The following is an 11,410-nucleotide window of genomic DNA, read 5'->3' on the forward strand; positions in this document are numbered from 1 at the left end:
GTAAAAATAAATTATCTATAATGATACATGAGATTTTTTTGAAAAAAAAATTGAGACAACAGTGTATCTTCTAAAACATTGTGAAAGTTTATAGATTGGGCAATTATTATTTTTTCGTTTGATTTTTTAAAATAAAAATTAACAATTCGAAACAAAGAGACAAATATTCAAAAGAGTTGTTTTCAAATATAGAAAAATTAACAAAAATATTTACAAATAATAGCAAAATATCAAAATCTATATGTGATAGGCCGAATAGACAGCGATACACTACTAAACGTGTCTATCATGACACAAATAGACACAGATAGTAGTCTATCGCTGTCTATTACAGATAGACTGTAATATTTTTCTATTTGTTGTAAATATTTTTAACAATTTTGTTATTTGAAATAATTTTTCTATTCAAAATAAAGGATTTGAGAACAAAATAAGAATCGTTAAAATATCTAATGACAAAAAAAAAAAAAATGTAAAATTAAATGAAAAAGGAAAAAGAAAAAACATGAAAGGTAAAAAGAAAGTAGAGGTATACATAAGTAGGAAGGGATATGAAATACGAATTGTTGAGAGATATAAGTAAAAGAGAAATGTAAAACTAAATGGGAAAAAAAAAAAAAAGAAGAGAAATTGTTGTAGATGGCCAATATCGGGCCTCTGATTTGATTTTTGGCCACTTTTTTAGGATTATTGATTAATGGTCATGCGGTTGTTTTAAGGGTCCATCGCTAACCTTTGTTTCTCCATTTTACCCCTCACCACATACTTTGAATTGGCTAGATCCATGGAACTATATATAGATTTTTTTCTTTCGAGATTTATATAGATTATATTCTTCAAATTAAAGTAGTTTTTAAAAAAGGTAATTACAAAAAGGGAAAAACAAAATACATTAATTACACCCATATCCCACATATTTGTTGTTTGTAGAAATGGCAAAAACGTAGCCCAACCCACATATAAAAGATGTAAAATGTTACAGATGCTCTTGCTATTGATATACACTTAATACATTTGATACACTTGATACACTACTGATATACACTTGATACATTCGATATACTTGATACACTATTAATTTACACTTGATACACTCGATACACTTGATACATTACTGATATGTAACCCCCAAAAGTTCTCCCTAAGGATTCTCCGAGGTGGAGTGAATTGTGAATGCCGGCCGAGGTGCTTGGAAGTAAGGATTGCGTTGGCCTTAGGAGAATTTGAGGAGGAAAGCTTGAGTTGGCTAAGTTAAGGATAGGTATGCTTTAGAAGGTAGATGCATACAAAGGTACTTAGCATGGAAATAAATTGCTAAGTGTTGCCAAGAGGGGGCAACCATGCGTTGGAGGTAGTCCAATAGAGGAAGAGTGCATCACACCTCGAGGTAGCTTGGTAGGTCACATGGGGACATGAGCAAGGGAAATACATGAGATGGTTGGCCAAGCGAAGTAAAGGTAAGGAAAAGCCAAGAGGCCATGCCTTGAAGGCATGGTTAAGAGGATGCTCAATGCATAGGTAAGAATTAAGGAATTCAGGCATGGAGAAGGCTATCTTTGGAGGATAGGCAAAACATGAGACAACACCTTGGGAAGGGGTTACAACAAGAAACCCTAAGGAAGGCCAAGTGGAAGCATACCCTAAGAAAAATAGACTACTTGGACGCATAACACAATAAGAACCATAAAAATTATGCTTTGAACTCAAGTAAAGAAACCATGTTTTGAGGAAGAGTTTAAAAACTAAGGAAGGAGAAAAAGAGGGGAAGTTGAACACATGGCAAGGGCTACTATGTGTCCAAAGAGGCCTTAGAAAAGGTAGGATTGAGGCACCATGCATTGAGGAGATGTTACCTAAGGAGCAAGGCCAAGTAGAACATGCAAGACAACTCAAACAAGCCTCATGCATTGAGAATTATTCAACAACCATGAGTTGAGGATTTAAAGGAAAGGAATGGCCAAGAAAATAAGCTATGTCTTGAGGTGAAAGAAGCTCATTTTGAAGGATTTAGCTTGAGGAAGAGGCAAGCCATAAGTTAGTTGGCTTGCTATAGAGGTTAGATTGGCTTAGAGACATGTCATGCATTGGGAAGCTTAAAACCTAGTGATGCTTGAGAGCAAAAGAACATCCATGCGTTGAAGAAAGCTTCCATGCATTGAAAGAGAAATGTTGGGCAGTGCAAGACACATAATATGGCTAAAGCATGAAGTGACATGATAAGAGTTAGCCAAATAAGAGGAAATTGACAGCTAGGGAGGTTACATGGCAAAATTAAGGAACCTGAGATTCATGCAAAATTCTCTATAAACATGAGCCGTGGAAAGAGAATCGATTTGGCCCTTTTTACTCAGTCAAAAGAGGTGATATCAGAGCCATCTACAAGGAGGTGAATGAGTGGGGAAGAAAATATGGGGCTGCTGAAAGAAACCCCATATTGGGCCTGCTGAGAGAATCGGTTTGGCCCTTTTTACTCAGCCAAAAGAGGTGATCTCAGAGCCATCTACAAAATGAATGAGTGGGGAAGAAAATATGAGACTACTGAAAGAAACCTCCTACGAATTGATGCTGAAAATTAAAAAAATCAAGGTAGTGCAAATTCTCAATTCAATCGAGCAGTCCATGATGTTTGATGAATTTCAAGAGATTCAAGAAGAATTAAGAGCTCTAATATTGAGGTAAATTATTCCAAAGGATATATAAGAAGTTCTTAGAAGAAATTTTCAAATTTTAATGAATAGATTTTGAGTTATATGTTCTGAAATTTGAACCTAGGATTTAGGTGATGAATAAGCAAGCAACTGACTAAGGGTTGAAAGAAGAAAGCGGTGTGATCATTTGGCTTGTACTAAGAAGGAGATTTTAAACTAAGTTACATCTCTTTGAGTGTAGAATATAAACCTGGGCTTCCATGACAAGATTTGACCAGAAGGATACCCAAAAGTGAAGGGAACTCGATGAAGGTCAGAATTCGAAGCACCTAGAGCAGGCTGAGATATTTGGAACATTCTGAGCTCTAGAAGAAAAACTAGAGGCTCAAATTTAAAGGTAAGGTTTATGAGACAATTCTTAACAAGTTTTATGAAGAAAGTTTTGTCTAATTCGAGCTGGAATGGATGCTATAAGTATTGGAAAATGAAGAAAAATAGAAAGGGACCATGCGTCCAAGAATGGACCCTGCGTCCAAAGAGAGACCCTGCATCCAATAAGGGACCATACGATCAACTATACTACAGAATGAAGGAGTGTGTGTTGGTCTAAGGGATTCTCAAGGCCTAAAAGGCTAGGAAAGGAACTAACTAAGTGCGAGTGGCTTCTAACTTTTAAAGTATTTCGATGTTTATGCTTTTACTAGTTTCCAAGTTTTAGCATGTTTGGAAATGACTAAGTATAATATTTTTTATAAATGAGCTCATAACATGCTCTAGATGAGTTAGTTTTCATTAACTAAGTATTCTTATATCTTCAAGGTATGCTTATATACAAATGTTTACTAAAGAGTTCCTTCAAAACATTTTCATGTTTAGTGACGAATGACTTACTCCAAGAGTTTTAATGCATGACTTATATCGAATAGTTTACTTACGAGTTTTTATACATAATTTCATTTGAAAGATGTTAGCTCAAATGTTTTAGAGCATGATGTTTCAGTATATGGTATTTAGAGTGTGCTGTCACATGGTTATTGGTTGCAACAACCGAACGTGCGACACTTGGGTTGACTTGCTATAAAAAAGGCACCAAGTAAGCCTTTATGAAGAGCTTTTGCCTATTGAAGACACTTAGGTACATAAAGAGAGGTTTCAAGAGCGTTGGGCAAGTGAGTGAATTTGAGAGAATGGTTGAGAGCTTTATTGATGATCAACTCTTGGATTGTTTGTTGATTGTTAATTATGTACAAATGAGGGGTGATGGGCTATTTATAGCCTTGCCTTACTGACCTAAGGGGTTTAAACCGCCCTTGAGGGTCAGTTATTGCTCATCTTGAGCCTTATTAATGTGCCTTGGAAGGTTTTTGGGCCGTACTAGGCCTTTCTACAAGCATCCAAGTCTATACAAGAACTTTCTAGACTCTCCTAGGCTATTTTACAAGTCTATACAAGAACTTTCTAGACTCTCCTAGGCTATTTTAGGCCATTATAGAGAAATCTAGAACATTCATGTGTGGTTTGGAGTTGGGATGTTCTAGCATGTCCATGAGCCATCTAGAGTCATTCGACATGTTTTGGCTCTTTCAAGACCTTTCTAGAGGCTTTCGGGACTGTGTGGGGCTGTCTGGCCCATTCTGGCACTGTGTAGGCTTGTCTGGGTGCTTTCAGACATGTCCAGGCCATTCTAGAATGCATTGGCACTGTCTAGTGCCTTCTGAGAGACCATCCGAGGTTGTCTAGCCATGGGTGAGTAGTCTGGCCGTGTCTCAAGCATTCTAAAAGCTTTTGGAGCTGTCTAGAGATTTCGCATGTCTTCTAGCATCATCCCGAAGGGTTTTAGCCATGGGCGCGTGCATAAGGACTCGCATGCGCCTGAGGTGTGTGTGTGTGGCAATGCGCATATGCCTTGGCGTCTACCTCCGTGGGGCGCACGCAGGGACGTGCTCATGTCGATCACTTACGCACGAGGCTTGTCGCCAAAAAGCCGTGCGGACGTGGTTGCTCGTGCATGTCTATGAAGGAAATTGAAATCGAGATTTCCATGAGCAGCGGAACAAGACTATTCCAAATTACAATCATGAATCAACAATACATTTATAGTCGATTTAAAAAAAATGGTTATACAATTATACAGAGAAATTACTGCATGAACAATACAGAAGAACAGAGATCAAACTCTATACGAACATCGGCAAAAGCGTCTCCACGCTCCGATGCACAACTCTGATCGAACAATAGTAACAACGAGCGCTTGATCTACACGACTGAAACACTACACGAACACTTCGCACTCGTCCTCAACGATCTCCTCGGTTACGAACTCCTCCGCAACAACGAATGACCTCCACAGCACCATGAACGGCCTCCAGAAAACCTCGACGGTATCGAGTTAAGTCTAACACCACCAACAAGGTGACCTTGATATTCTCGGTGTGAGAATCCAGAGGGTAGGCTCTGTTCGGACTTTGTATGAGGAAGACGAACGGAGGAAAGAACGATCGCGTACACGACTGGGCAAGTGGGAGAAATCGGAGACCTATCGTATAGGTCGATGCCCAATTGTTTAGATAAAACTATGCGATCTTCTAGCAAAAGCTATGCGATCGTTTAGCTCGGTCTGTCGCGTAAAGACTCTACACGATCGTTTACCTTGGGCCAACGATCGTCTAGCAAAGCTATGCGATTGTTTAGTAAATACTGCACGATCGTTTAGCTCGCACCTGCACGATCGTTTAGCTCATCTAGGCGTCGTTTAGTAAATCTGTATTTACTTGATGACTTCCGTGAGTTTCTTTTTGCCGGAGAGAAAACTCAAAATCCTTTTCAAACTTTTGTAAAACTCTCTTTTCAAAATAGGAAACCACTTTTCTTTTAAACTCACGGTTACCATGATCCAATAACCACCCACTACTTTGGTTATTTAAAAGAAAAAGAATTAATTAATATTATTATAAATATAAATGATAACCAACTTATCATACTATATTTATAACCTATAGTTTTAATATTTCATCTCATGAAACATATAAACCATAGTTCTTTTTCTATTCCATGGTACTTAATGTAAATCTCATTTACATCAATCCTCCACTAAGATGTATCTTATACATCATATCGATTATATCATATATAATCAAAATACCTCTTGTCAATTTGAGCATTTCAAATCAACACCAAGAACTGATCCTCAATAGAATCTAAGCTACCAAGGGGACCTCATGGACCGTATATTCGAAGCTCAAACGGTACGTGAATAACTGACTAAACTCTTTAGTCACGGGATCCACCATCCATTAACTACCAGGCACTCCACTAAAGACCGATAGCTGAACTCTCCTCACTACAGATATATTATGTATCCATCTTAACCAATCAGCAGTGCGACAACCCTTCATAGATCGCTTGCAAGTATAGCTGGGCCAATAACCGTTATGCCCCTGTAGTACATCTGTCTCTTTACGTACCATTGATCCCTCTACTGAACATCAGTCATAGTCCCACTATGACTGAGTCTTTTCTTCCAAAGAGAAGCTGTGACCACTATGTTCAAGCCCCGGAATCAGCCCTTAAGGGAGCAATCTCTCTACTTATCCCTACTTCGGGAAATAAGTGAATTCCATCTTATGGATTGAGTTTCCAGCTCCCAGATTAGACAAGTCCCTAAAAAGGTAGGCATATTAAGTTGGAAATTTGGCCACTCTCACCCATACTAATCAAAGGACCGCCCTCAAAGGCAGGAGTTCACAAAACATTCAGGATTAAGGTCGTGTCACCTATGGTCGTTTAGGTGAGATGCAAGTCTCTAGTATCAATGACGTTATATACAGAGTCTAGTCATCTCGTGGTCCAGGTCTTATACAAACTCTTTATATAGGATACCCCCGCTCCACGCCTCCACACGAATGGTCAGGATCTACCATTTGTGGTAGTTTACAACACTTGCAAACCTCTACAAAGCGGGCCGTATCCGTAGTGTCACCAGGATCAGGTATCCCACCTTAATCCTTATACTACATACCGATTTAGGTTATCACTTAAGGCATGATCCACTTGTATATCACATATACATGCTTAAGTTCACATAAGATAACCAAGGAGCTTTGTTTATTGGATATGAGTAAATGCTAGAATTAAATAACACTTATTTTATTCATTGAACAATGTGCATCTTTACAAAACAATGAGACTCTGGGAGAATTAGGACACCAATCCCAATAATCTCCCACTTGTCCTAATGACTCGGGAGACTAATGTACAATACAATATAAAACTGTACAATATACAATAAACTAGGCATACCCCAGTATCATCTCCCACTTACCCTAGACAAGATGCCGCATGTCCCGCAGACTCAGACTTTCTAGGTGACCCTTGAACACTTTAGCTGTGAGGGCCTTTGTAAAGGGATTAGCAATGTTGTATCCCGTAAGGATCAGATCCTTAGCTCCATACACAAGCATATAGTCCCTCGTTCTTTGAAGACACTTGAGGATCGTCTTAACTGCCATCCAGTGATCAAATCCTGGATTGGATTGATATCGACTGACAATCCCTATTGCATAACAAATGTCGTGTCTGGTACACAACATTGCATACATCAAGCTTCCTATAGCATAATCATAGAGAATTCATCTCATCTTCTCAACCTCTTGAGGTGTCTTATGACATTGATCCTTAGTCAGAACGATTCCATGCCTGAAAGGTAACAAACCCCTCTTGGAATCCTGCATCCTGTACCTGATCAACATTTGATCAATGTATGATGCCTGAAATAGGGCTAACCATTTGTTCTTACGATCCCGAATGATCTGGATCCCGAGAACATACTGTGCCTCACCCAAATCTTTCATTTGGAACTGGGCAGCTAGCTAACTCTTAATGTCAGTCAGATATCCTACATCATTCCCAATGAGTAGGATATCATCCACATACAGTACCAGGAAAGCTACTGAGCTGTTGATGATCTTCTTGTAAACACAAGGCTCATCAACGTTCTAGTCAAAGCCAAACGACTTGACAACAGTGTCAAATCTAATGTTCCAAGATCGAGATGCTTGTTTCAGCCCATAAATGGACCTATTAAGCTTGCAAACTCTTTGCTCTTGATCTGGAACTACGAACCCCTCTGGTTAAGTCATATAGATGGTCTCCTCAAGATTACCATTCAGAAAGGTAGTCTTGACGTCCATTTACCATATTTCATAATCATAAAATGTGGCTATGGATAAGAGAATCCTGATAAACTTTAGCATGACAACAGGTGAGAAAGTTTCCTCATAGTGAACTCCCTCAACCTGGGTATAACCCTTTGCCACGAGTCTAGCCTTAAAGGTTTGCACCTTTCCATCTACACCTCTCTTTCACTTATAGATCCACTTGCACCCAATAGGTTTGACCCCATCAGGTGGATCAACAAGCTCTCAGACGTTGTTGAAGTACATAGACTCATTTCTTGATTCTTGGCCTTAACCCATTCATCTTTGTCAATATGCTCCATTGCTTTCTTAAAAGACAACGAATCCTCGACCCCATCATTCGCAATGATGTTTTGGGCTTCAGTCAAACCCATGTAGTGATCCGGTGGGTTCATAACCCTCCCACTACGTCGAGGAAGTCTCAACTCTTGAGTTGGTTGACTAGACTTTATGACCTCAACAACTCTTGTTGATCTGTCAGCTTATTCAATAACTCTTGTTGAACCCTCAGCAGTCTCAATCTCACTTGAGATCTCACGTAAAACGAGCTTACTTCATGGCTTATGATCCCTCATGTGATCTTCTTCCAAGAAGATAGCATTAGTGGAAACAAACACTTCGTTCTCACTCGGATCATAGAAGTACCCTCCTCTCGTTTCCTTGGAGTAGCCCACAAAGAGGCAAACCTTCGAATGCGGTTCTAACTTCTTTGGGTTAGTCGCTAGCACATGTGCCGAACAGTCCCAAATCCTAAAGTGGCATAAAATACCTTTACGGCCTCTCCATAACTCAATGGGTGTTTCAGAAACACTTTTCGAGGGAATGTTGTTCAGGATATAATATGCAGCTTGCACTACATAACCCCAAAACGAGTCTGAAAGATGAGCATAACTTATCATAGACCGAACTATGTCCAACAAGGTTCTGTTTCTCCTTTCTGATACACCATTCTGCTAAGGTGTACCAGGGGCTAAGAATTGGGACGCAATCCCATGTTCTATCATATAGTTCTAGAATTGGAGGTCCATATACTCTCCACCACGATCAGATCGTAGTGTTTTTATTTTCTTACCTAACAAGCTTTCAACTTTAGCCTTATACTCCTTGAACTTATCTAGGGCTTCAGACTTATGTTGCATTAGGATAAGATACCCAAACCTTGAATAATCATCTATGAAAGAGATAAAATATTCATACCCACCTCGAGCTTTAACATTCATCAGACCATAGAGGTCTGAATGTATAAGCTCCAAGGCTTCCTTGGCTCTATAACCTTTTCCAGTAAAAGGTCGTTTGGCCATCTTGCCTTTAAGGCATGATACACATACCGGCAAGGCTTCTAAACTCTTTAGAAGTCCACTTTTCACCAACTTCTCAATCCTATTGAGGTTTATGTGACCTAACCTTAGATGTCAAAGATGGGCGTTTTCCTTTGGAGAAACCTTTGGTTTTTTAGTTGTTGTTGCCGTACTGAACATTTCAGTGTTAAACAAGGCTTTTATGACTAACGGCCTTAGTACATATAAGTTATTTTCCATTGAACCATAACCAATATCCATTCCATTCTTGAAAATAAATACTTTATTCTCAGAAAAGGAGATGGTATAGCCTTGTTCAATGAGACAATAAACCGAGATTAAGTTCCTCTTAATATGAAGAACTACAAAAACATTATCCAGTAACAGATAAAGTTTCTTGTCAACAAATAACTTCAGCCTGCCTACAGCAACAGCTGAAACAACCTCACCATTACCGACTCGAAGAGTCATCTCTCCCTGTGGCAACATTTGCCAGGAACTAAATCCTTGGTAAGAGGAACGGACATGATTGGTAGCACCTGAATCAAGGATCCAGGCAGAATCATCATTCTCTACTAGATATGTCTCCAAGACCAATAAATCACATTTACTGTCTTGTCTCCTCTTTTGAAGAGTAGTGGGATGGAGGTCGTTTGCCACAAAATTCATTTCACACGATTCTTTCCACTATAAATAATCGATCATTTTTAAAAGCTTTAAACGAAAATACCAAGTTGCTGAAAAGAAAAACACATCGACCTACGTTAGGTTTTAAGCAAATACCCATTGTAAAACAAAACAAATTCCAATAAGGTTTTAGTAAAACTAATATGAACCCCGTGTGACATCGAGTTTCGCAATGACACTTCAAAGGTTTAGGACAAAAGATGTCGAAGGGAGGTCAGTTATCCCTCCTCTGAATTGAGAAGATCTCAACTAGTCATTAATACCAGAACAACTCTTGTTCCTATAACGACTAGCCATCATTGATTTGGCCAAGAGATCATTAACTTTTTTAACAATCTCCCCTAAGTAGGACCCGTCATTTTAAGCCCTAGAGGTTCGTCCCAAAAGACCAATCTGAAGGGAAAAAATCCGATTGGGGCAAAACCTAAAGCGACCCTATCCATTTCTGGAGTTCACCTTGATATTGACCAACTGCACAAAATTCATCCGAAGGAGGCTACTCCAAAGGCGACACGAGGGCGTACAGAATGATCTCATGGTGTGAACCAATGACAGAGACCATAGGACGTGTTGGCACACCCCTTTCACCCACTTACTATAAATACCCTCTCCGTCTACCTTGATATTGACTCATGAAAATACCATCCGAAGGGGGATGCATTCTTGGACATCTCGAGGCCAAGCATGAATCTCACGGTGTGAACATATAGGGAGAAACGTGAGTGGAATCATAGACATATCTGATATGCCTCCTCCTCCCATTGAGTATTTTATAACCTAGGGTTTAGCTTACTTAGAAAAACACAGCTAAGGATTTTAACTAAGTGACTTTTAGGTTTTCCCAAGAGTAACTTTTACCTTGGATAGTTGAACAACTTTTGATCATCATCCATTAAACTCTTTAACGGAGTCTTTGACCAATATGTCGCATGCTTGTTGAAAATCTATCTAATTCATCTTTCCAAGTAGGTTCTCAGGTAGGGGTGTTACGTTTCCGTCAACTTAAGAACCCCAGCCTAGCCAGAACCCGCCTTAGACAAAAGGTCCCTTATAGATAGGTTTACAACAAATTTAATCTTTTATTTCAACCAATTTAATCCTATTAAACCAATTTTAAAAGATTAATCTAGGTTACTAAACTCTTTAGAACCATTTGAACTTAGGTCTATCTCAATCCAATTTTAAAACCCTTTTAAAAAACTTGAGTTCACCCTAAGTCCGCATGCAACTCTGAATTATTGATTTTAGGTCTAATTTCCTTTATAACACTTATAAACGGAAACAACCACAATGCAAAGCTAACACATGCAAGGCATTCATAACGCTTATAAACAGCCTAAATGTCATGCTCAATGCATTGTCCATTCATTGCTACTTCTTTTATATAACACTTATACAAAAACCGCAATGAAACAAGCAAGACATGCTTCCATTCACCCTTAGACTATAACAATTATGATAAAAGGATGATGCATGATAATACTCAATGCATGCAAAATATAACTTTTATATTTCATGATGCATGTGCATGCTTTCAAGTAATTTCTTCATGCAAGATTATAACATTTATAATACATGATGC

This window comes from Benincasa hispida, chromosome 6, assembly GCF_027475165.1.
Source record: "Benincasa hispida cultivar pf3 chromosome 6, pf3_genome.v1.1, whole genome shotgun sequence".
NCBI lineage: Eukaryota > Viridiplantae > Streptophyta > Magnoliopsida > Cucurbitales > Cucurbitaceae > Benincasa > Benincasa hispida.